The following is a 10,381-nucleotide window of genomic DNA, read 5'->3' on the forward strand; positions in this document are numbered from 1 at the left end:
GCCACGAAGCGGAGCAGACAGATCACATTCCGAGTGATTCATGCTGGCTACTGTAAAAGTGGAATCAAAGAGCATCCCCTAAAATCACCCGCAAACCCACTGGCAAAAATCTCAACTTCTGAAAATCTGGGTTCAGGTGGGAGATACAACTGGTGTAACAGTTGGGAGGACTGGGTATGGCATCTGCTCCTGGCGGGGGATCTCTGGAGTGGTGGGGCAGGACAGAATTACAGCTAGAATGAGTCTGGTTTCTGAGCAACCTTAATTATCTGTTAATGGCCCAGCATTATATGGCCAAATGTGCTGTAAATGAGTCTAACTCCCTCTCCTGTAACATCGCCAAGCTCATCTGACGGGACATCTACTGCAAGCAGGACAAATAGTACAAAGTGCTGAAATTTTTTATTTGCCATCATTTTCCTAAAACTTTGGGGAGTTGAAGGTACCGCTTTAGTGCCGAACGCTACAATGCTGCAGCAGTCAGAGGTTGCAGATGGCCTTGTTAAAAACCCTCATAAAGCCGTCTATCAGCAACAGGCAAACATGAAAGAGAAACCACTTCCACACAGACACTTCGGAGAGAATACTGAATTCGAAGAGAGACCCATGGGAGCAGTTCAGTGAAGCTTTTCACAATCATTCATTAGTTAGTCATTCAAATATTTTGATACGGAATCATGTACATTCATTTATTTTTGAAGTACATGCGCTTTTTGATAGCTGAGTCAGCCCACTTGATGTACACGGATCACAGCAGCGCAAATCAATGAGCTGTGCCCCAAAGGTGGCACAGAGGTAGGATGTGCTGCGTCAGTGATGGACAATTAATGAGTCTTTGATCCTAGTTTTTTAAACATTTACCATCGATGCTCTTCGCTTTTGGGCTGCTTGTGTTGCTGAACCTTCCCTCCCACACATGTCCACCTTAATATGCTTTGGATGGGGAACAGCAAGCGAAACGCGTGAGCCTCCAGCTATGGGAGACCTTCAGGCTTGGAAAAAACATCCTGCCCACCCCCGCAGCGCCAGTCTAGGTTCAAAGGGATGACAGAGGCTTTCCCACACTCCAGGTGCCATCCCGTGACCAAGAGGCAGGAGACCTTCAGCTGAAATGACCTCACAGGTTGCATCAGCCAGATACCGTGTTCGGGCATCTCGCCTCTTTCAAAGTTTGGATTGGAGTCGGAAAGGAAAAACACGGTGTCCAGATGCCAAGCTCTCCCCCACATGTATCTCAGAAGAGTGCATCACTCCCAGGTTTGAGTTCATTCATACTTCTGAAAGTTTGTTATTAGTACACAATCACAAAGCCATATAAATCTCTGAGGGTCTGGTAGATTTCCCCCCATGTATAAATATTATTTTAGAAGCCTACAGCTTAAAAAATGATCAGGCATCATAAAAAGTAAGCTACAACCATAGATTTTCCCGGTTTAGGACTAGCAGCTTAAATGAAACAAGTCTTTTAAAAGTGAAAGTAAATATAGATGAGTAAAATCTAATGGCAAACCAGACAGTCATGTCTGTTTACAAGTCATTTTCATATTGAGAGTAATCCAAAGTTTTACCGTATGTTGAGTATTAAAGTAATTTCCTCACTTGTTTTGTTTTTAAGCATTTCCATGTTTTTGGTTTGTTGGGTTTTTTTAAAAAAAGCATTCTTTTTGCTTTATCTAGCTATATTAAATCGTATGTCTGATCAGTATTAAAATGGGAAAGCTTTATTAATGTTAGTTGCCTTTCTCCTAGTGCTCAAGGCAACCTAAAGCAAAGGAAAATGAAAGTAAGCTTCGGAGCTTAAAACTCTCTTTTAAAAAATTCTTGTTTAATTGTTCTCATTAAATATGCAAGATCTCATTAATTGCCAAGAGAGACTTAGATATAAAAGACACGCATTAAACATCAAAAAGTGGGAGGGAAAAAAAATCAGGAAATGTGAGTTTCAGAAACTAGGAAAATTTACATGATATCAAGTGTACAAAGATATTTAATTGAAGTTCCCCACAAAATCAATGAGCAATGAAAGAAAAGAGGAAAAAACCCCACAGTGTACCAAGTTCTAGCTGTTGGGCTTGAGTCCTTTAATTCTTAAAAAGTCTATTGCAGTAAAACTTGATTTGTTACGCGTTGATTATTTGATTCACTAAGATGTTAAATTGCCTTTACCAGCATTTATGAGCTTTTTCTGGAACATCTGAAAAGGCGGCTGGCATCTTGTTAAAGACTTTATTCATTTATAAGGCTTTTGTTTTCATCTAATTTTGCTTTAACAAAGTCACTGTGTTGTGTTTCCTTTGAGCTGATCAGGAAATTCTGCATAACCCTCCAGTTTTAAAAGCAAAACACCAACAGCGAGACGTTGACATGTGTACATTATTTTTTAAGCTGTAATCACAAACTGTAAGGAAAATGCCTTGCTTTTCCTTGCAAAATCATCTTGGATTCTGCGGGTTTGAAAATCAAGTGCTTACTCATGCAGCTGGGCTGTGATGTCAAAGAGCATCTCTACGTGGAATATCCAGGAGGAGCCGAAGCAGTTTTCCACACTGTGTTCCCTGTCTCCACAACCAGCAGGTGAAGCCTGGTCCTCAGAGACCTTCCTGCGTTCGCTTCTGCTGCTTCAGGCTTCACGGTCCAGAACCACGTGGAGCCGCTGGGTTTGTAGGTGGCCACTGCCGAGCTCCCAAGGGCAGCAGAAGGAACCCGGGGCTCCTACTGACCCGCTGGGAAAAAAAATCCCCTGTTTTTTCTTACCTTAGTGAAACATTCCAGACAGGAATTTTAAAGAGGTGCTAGTACTACTGATTAAAAAAATATGTCTTCAGCAGTCTGAAACAGCCTTTGCTCTTCAATGAGAAGTTTCAGCCTGTGGCCCCTTCTCCCACCCTTCCAGCTCCATGTCGCCTTGCGGCTTCTTCCTAAATGTGACCATTAGTCACAATAAATAAAATCTTCTGCAGTCCCACAGGACTGAAGTTCATAGCCATACCTCCCCTGGAACACCTCCTGTGAGCAGTGAGGGGTTTAAATCAATTAATGAGAAGGAAAGAACAATTTTTAAAGGTAGTTAAGATACTTACTTGAACTCACTTGCTTATTGATACGTATCACCCGGCAAGTGAGGGATCGTTCAGTCCTAATCTGCCAGTAACTCAGTTTACATTTGTTCTTGTAACTGTAAAACAATTGCCTCCGAAGTTTCTAGCCACAACCTTGACTTTGACCTCAAAGTGAAACCGAGATATTTTATCCATTTTCTGTTCCAAAGATAATTTTGTCTCAACTCTGATTTTGTAACAAGTATTCAAACAAAGTAAACTTCATATTCAGATAAGCTGTGTAGACTGAGAAGAGATTAACTCCCATTTCTGATGTCAGTGCTTGCTGAATTGCATTACAGCACGGGGATTCTTGTCCCTCAGCCAACAGGACGGACTTGCATTTCTCTCAAAGGTAGAAATAAAATGGAAATAAAAGGGTAAGGAAACTTTCTCTGGTAAGTTATTTATTAACCTTAGTATGTTAATATTCTCCAGAGATGTGCAATTGCCTTCCTTGGCCAAGCCAGCCACTTTGCCTTCACCTTCTAGGTCCTATTGCAATTAATCGTCCAGGATTAGGGAACAGAAAAATGAGAATGCTATTTTAAACACACACTTTAGCGGTGAATGGCAGGGGCTTGTTGTCTTGCAGGTCTGTTTACCCAGGAGCTGGTGACAAGGTATGAAATCATGATGATGCTGCAAGAAGAAAGGTTTCTCTGAATTCCAGCATGCCACTTACAGGAAAAACATGACGTATAAACAGGATTTAAAAAACTTGTAACACCTGGGAACAATGCTAAATGCCAAATGAGTTGTTTCATTCTAGAGGAGGACTCCAGATCTTGTGTTTACAGCACAGTTAATATTCTCGTGGCAAAGCTCTTTCAGCTGCAGCAGGTTCTTTGTTGGGCTGGTCCCCGCAGGGGGTGCAGAGGGCTCTGGGCTGGGGCTGCAGTCACACCAAGGCACTGCTGGGCTCATTGCAGGGAGGCATCCCACCCCCACAGCTCGCCTGCATCGCCAGCGGCTCACCTGCCACCCCCCAGCTATTGCCTGCCACCCCCAGGGCTCGCCTGCCACCCCCCCCCCGAGCTCACCTGCCACCCCCAGGGCTCGCCTGCCACCCCCAGGGCTCGCCTGCCACCCCCAGGGCTCACCTGCCACCCCCCCCCGAGCTCGCCTGCCACCCCCCAGGGCTCACCTGCCACCCCCAGGGCTCGCCTGCCACCCCCCCCCCGAGCTCGCCTGCCACCCCCCAGGGCTCACCTGCCACCCCCAGGGCCGCTGCCCTGGTCTGAGCAGCCCCAAGCACTCAGAACCAAGTGACGTGCTTCTGCTGACATGCTCCTTAGAATATAAAGTCATGCTTTGACTCAGGCATTTCAATTAATTAGTGATAGCATCACTTCTAGGGAGCCTCCCTGCATCCTTTCTGCACCTTACATTATCCCCCATATGGCCACGATGCCAGCAGAGAGGAGACGTACATCTGCTAGTTATCTTGTTGAACCGACTAAATTAACTTCTTATATAATCCCGAAGAGCTAAACAGTGCCGGGAGCGCGACCGAACTGACAGCCCCTTCAAAAAGCAAACGGCGTTTCCAGTGCCCCATAAATAACCCCCGAGGCGATCAGCAGGACCTCACAGGTTTCGCCTGATTCCCAACCAGCGGCTTGAAAAGGTTTTCAATGAATTTAAAAAACTAAAACTTAACAACAGCATGGGAAGAACGACAGCATCCCCATTCCAGGAAAAAAGCTGCTGAGGCCCTGGGCACAAGTGGTTCCCACAGCGCTCCGGTGGTGCTGAGCACCTTTCCGCCTCGCCCTGCTCACCCCCGGTAATTCAGACGATAAATCTGGGGGTTATGTCAATACCCATTGTTATTTATTTTTTTTTTACAAGCTGTTGTATCCTCGGATGGGCAGCAAAGCCGAGTGCAGCAGGGCTTGCACAGGTGCCCCTGAGCGCAGAGCAGCAGGCTGGCAGCGCCGATAATTGGCACTCAAAATAATTATTCAGGGATTGCTCTCTGCTTCCAAGCCGAGGAGAAAGCAACGACATTTCATCTTGCTCAGCATTTTTCTTGTTGATGGAGAGAGGTATTCTAAAACACCCTTTTTTCTTCATTTACAGATCCTGACTCAGAAAACCAGGTAAAACTCTCATGCTGTTGGAATTCCACCAAGAAGCCTTTCTACTGAATACCCTTTTCGTTGTTTTTTATACCCCTACTTTTCTCCTACTTTAATTAAAGCCCAAACAAGCGTGTTTATAGTGCACAGTCCTTTTTGTAGCCCTACTGATGTCTTGAAAACGTCCAAACGCTGACTGCTCATTACTTTAAAAGACCGTAGGTCAAGGTAACTGGCAGTGAAGTCAACATGACATTTCTATTGATTATGTCCTAAAAGTGCCTCACCTAATTGGAAACAGTCGGCTAGTAAGTCGAGGGGTTAACTGACCTCCTTCAACCTCTAAAATCACAACTTACGGAGATGCCTGTGGTTCCTTTCCTGCGTCTTTGGCATCACATACAACGCTGACATTCTTTGCTTCTGAGCTTTCTTCTGATTAGAGCTTGAGCTTATGAAGCGACACGATCCTGTACACGATCCATCTTACAGCCAGGAGGTTCAGAGCGCGCTTTGACATCTGTTGATTGAATGCACATGACAACAACCCACCGAGTGCATTGCCTTCAGCTCGAGTGGGATGAACGTTCCGTCAAGTTCTTGTATTTAATGTTCTCTTCCTTTAATTAGCATGGCCTCAACATAGCCGGGGGTTTCCTTTGTTTTAGAGGCGGGGGATGAAGGCAGGAGAAAACTAGTTACTCAGATCTGGATTTGAATGCTGACAGACAAAGGCACCGGGTTGAATTCATGTGAAACATCTAGAAAATACGGCTGCTCTTTGGAAGCAAAGATGGGAAGGAGCCCAAAGGCTTCACTGTACTGTACAGCGAGAAGCGTGGGGGATCTGCAGCTCAGCAAAAAACGGATCGGTACAAATCTGCTGTATAAACTCTTCTAAGCTATGCTCAGATTTGTACATGAACCTTCTGGATTCTTGTCCGATCAACACATTTACTAACTTCTCGATTCCACATAAACTTGAAATATATTACTTAATAAGCTATAATTCTTTTTACTGTGTGTGATGAGAGGGTATAATTTTGCAAGTTTTAAGGCACTTAATAGCCCCTCTGCTGCTTGCTCACACTGTGCTGGGTATTGTCCATCACGGGAAACCTGAGCTACGTGCGCGGCTCTGCTCACTCGTCTCCAAATTGGTCCTTGCAAGCTAGGTACTAAATGCATCAATTAAAAATAATTATTAATCATGAGCTACACATGATATGGCCAATAGCCATCCCAAGTGAAGAGTACCTAGCATATTTGTGATCATTCCTGAACAAAATTACTTACTAAGCAGACACCGTGTTCACAGAACATTGCATTCCATCTTCATCCAGTGAAGATTAATAACTTCTGAGTCAGGCTTATGCCTGGATTCTGGGAACGAGGAAACAAAGATCTTGTGGTTACTCGTTTTGCACAAACTGGTTCTTTTCAGAGTAGCGGTTTTTACCACGGGGTAAAATGCAAACAGCTGCCAACTGCAATTTGCTTCAAAAAGGCAGTGTCCACCGGTCAGCCCGTACAGCCTGCGGCACGGAGGAGCCCGGCTTTGATACGCTGCAGCCACCGAGCGCTTTCTTCTTCCTGAACATTTAACACTGAATCCTCCCCTTCGCAAACACTGCTGCGTTCCATCCGAGTGATAAGGAGCGGGCTCAGCGCAGCGGGCTCCTCACCCTTTCCGTACACAAGGCTTGCTACAGCTTGTAGACGAAACAGCCAGTGTGTCTTTAGCAGAGCCGAGCACAACAGCTTCTGCACTGCCCGTACCGTGATGCTCCCAAAACTATTTGAGTGCTTCCTGCACACTGTGGATGCTGGGGCGATCTCAGTGCAGGGCTCAAAGTACTCTGTGCAGATGATGAGCAAGTCCTAAGCTGCTTAGGTCTGCTTTTACCTATCAGTGCAGGCAAAATCAAGGGAATTAGCCTCTTAGGGCAGGATTCTGCTCATCTAACATCAGATGTGATGTGGTCACTGCAGTTCAGCTCGCTGCCCCAGCCTTCTTTTTATATTCAAGGGAACAGGGCGCTTCAGGTCACCAAGCATCTGACCCAATTTCGACCTACTAGCACTCAATGAGCGCATCAGAGCTACACAGAGCCTCAGGTGACGCCAGGACCCCAGGCTGACTCAGATTTTTCGGGTGAAGCCCACCCCGGAGTCTAGGTGTGCTGTGCTGCACTTCTTAGACTTAGACACTTCTGGAAACAAACCCCATGTGCCTCCTGAAAACCCTTACCACCAGTTCACAATCCAGGGGCTGGCGGGCAGCACACCTGCCAATGACTAATTTTAGAGTGTCCTAATTGCCTGCCTCGGAGGTGTTGCCTTCCCTCTGTCTGATACCTAAGTAGTCAGTAGGGAAATTAAAGGGGATTAAAATAACGAGGCTATTTCGTATCCTTTTCCAGACGAACCCAGCCTGAACCAGACCCCATGGAATTTTCTAATGACTCCCTCCCTTAAAATGGGTGTGCTCGATTCAAGTTCAGAAGAGCAGATAAAAAGTGGAGTCTCTTCATCATCGTGAGAAAGGGCCTTTGGTTACTACAAACTACTATTTTCTCCAAAAGCTGCGCTTCTTTTAAATTAAAAAAAAAAAAAAAGGCACATTCTGTGCTTCACTGTTTAACATCAGCAGTGCAAGTTTTACAGGGCTTCCTTTGAAGAGGAGCCGCATACCTGAATCCAGGTCAGGTCACCCTGAGAGCATTAAAGCTCCGGAACGAGGATGACTCTCGTGTCCTTTCCCCTGCTGCAGTGCGGTGTTGCTCGGCATTATTTCCACTGCTATTTGCAATTAAACGGAGCAGCCCTTGCTGCCCCCTGTGAGCTCCCCTCACCCCTTGGATGAAAAACAAACGAGAAAAATCATCTATTCCTTCAAAAGCATCCTCAGAGCTTTGCTCCAAGCGCCTGCTCTGTGCTCTTCACCTAACGCAAGGCAAAACTGGCCGGCCCTGGCAAACCCGAGCGAAACCTCGTTGGAATCCCATCGCTCCAGACCGCAGCAGCGTGGTGGGGGAGCGGGAAGGGCGCTGGGTCTGTGGCCCAGGGAAGGGAGCAGGGGGTGCGGGCAGCCCCAGGCAAAGCCCTGAAGCAGAGGGAGATGAGCAAACAGCCCCCTGAGCAAAGGTGGGGGGCACCTTGTGCGGGACCGCTGCTGGCAGCGCGATGCCCGTGCTCCGTGCCCCGTGTCAGCGGGATGCTGCCGACCTTGCCGCTTCAGGAGTGCTCTCGTGCAGTGGCTTTGGTGCAGCTCACCCCTGCCACAGCGCCCAGAACACCGCAGCCTGGCCGGGGGTGCCGGTGCCACGGTGGTCGCATCCTCTGTTCACCATCCCAACAGGAGCTGCGGGAGGGGGCAGGTTTGGCCGGAGTGCACCCCATCCCCCAACCCTTGGTGAGGAGCAGGCATCCCAGTGCTTTTCCAAGGACCCTGCTCAACCTGCCCATCTTCCTTGAACTCCGGAGTCATCCATCCCCAAGTAAATGTGCCCCATGCTCCTTCATCCTCTCCCTCCAGCCGACCCTTCCGAACAACAGCCAGCTGAGGAGAGGCACCGTACCCACGGGACACAACCAAGGAACGCCGCGAATTAATACAAATCCACCCACCCCCACCCGTGCAGCCTTTGAGCCTCCTCCACTAGAGCCAGGGAGGTGTCATTCCCGCTTCACCTTCACTGCTTGTTAGGAACGCAGGGAAAGACAAGTTGGGTTTGGGGTTTTTTTTTCCAAATAAAAGGGAGGAGGGGGGAAAAAAGGAAGAAAATAGGTGGGGAAGGAAATTTTATTTCCAAGCTTCTAAAAGGATCTTACAAACCACAGAGTAAAAAAATGCAAAACTATATATATATATTTTTTATATATATATATATATATATAATTGACAGGGTCCTTTTAAGCAATTCTTCACATTATTCTAATGGTGATAGGAGATACCACTTAACCATATATGCGTTTTTCCCGTAATCCTGATCACTGCCGACAGCTGACAAAACTCTTCTCATACAAAATTTCCCCTAGACTGTACAGATATCTTCTCTTGAAAGCAAAGAAGAAGGGAAGAGAACAAATTAATCAAGGAGAACAAAAAAAAACCAGAAACCCTTCACCAGGGTGTTCCCAGGTAGAGCTGTGTGAAAGCCGGGCGCGATGCCCCCCGCGCAGGACCTCCTTCCAACCCCCGGCGCTCCGTGCCCCTCTGCGGCATCAGCTCTCCTCCAGCACCGGCAACCCGCCACCATCCCAGCTGATCCCCCCGTGCCTCCCTGCGCCCACCTCGCCTGGGGTCCCACACACGTCTCCAAACGAGCCCCAGCCCTGCCCAGCGGCACCCCTCCACCACAGTACCACTCCTTGCCCCACTCCTTCCCACCAACCCTAACCTCAACCTCTGGATTTTAGGACTTTCTACCAGCTCTGCTCATCCAGGAGTCGTTCATTCCAGACCTCCACAGCCACCAGCAGCACAGCTTCCAGCTCAGCATCCCTCCTGCTATTCCAAGCATCCCTGCGGCAGGGCCGCCAGTGTGCTCTAAGCTTGCTTTTTGGTACATCGATGCCCGCTGGGGATGGGGGGGAATTCACGCTCGGCTTTTCAGGATCCAGCACCCACGTCAGGAAGCCATGGACCCGCAGATAAAACGAACAGCTCCAAACCAGAAAGGACCTCAGGAAATAAATGCAGAGAAAGCCAAAAGAGAGAAATGGAGCTGGGGCAGCTCCATGCGCTCCAGATTCCTGCTCGCCCTGAAACGTCGGGGCGGTTTTTGGACAATGCCAAGAAGTAAACAAAACCCCACTGATCCCTCGTTCCCCCATCCCACCCCCCCAACAGTTTCTTAAACACTTAATGTCCAGCTTAAGTGAAATCAACAGATTTAAAAATCCACACAGGCGTCAAAAAGGAGAGTAACAAAAATCAGCTAGCTCCTGTTGTCGTCGCAACAAAAAAAACACCGCAGCGTGAGCCTCGGAGGCAGAGGGCTAAATGCAGCGTCCCTTGCAGGGGCTGTGCTGCCCCACTTCGGAGGGGTAAGGGGCTCTCTGGGTCCCACTCCCAGCAGGGAACCCCCCCTGTGGGGCCCGAATGTCTCTCGCTGGCTCCAGCATCCTCTGCCCCGACCCTGGCTGGGGCAGCTGGGGGATGGCTCAGCCCCAGGCACCCCCACTCCTCCCTGC

General features: G+C 47.9%; 1 long non-coding RNA gene across 1 annotated transcript; it reads right to left on the reverse strand.

Annotated features, from left to right (window-relative positions):
• Positions 1-383: 383 nt before the first annotated feature.
• Positions 384-7,102, reverse strand: LOC119159099. The gene is made up of 2 exons (XR_005108029.1): positions 5,542-7,102; positions 384-2,723 (listed from the first exon to the last, which is right to left on the reverse strand). It is a non-coding gene; the product is annotated as an uncharacterized LOC119159099 (long non-coding RNA).
• Positions 7,103-10,381: the final 3,279 nt, after the last annotated feature.

Source organism: Falco rusticolus, chromosome 18, assembly GCF_015220075.1.
Source record: "Falco rusticolus isolate bFalRus1 chromosome 18, bFalRus1.pri, whole genome shotgun sequence".
Taxonomy (NCBI): domain Eukaryota; kingdom Metazoa; phylum Chordata; class Aves; order Falconiformes; family Falconidae; genus Falco; species Falco rusticolus.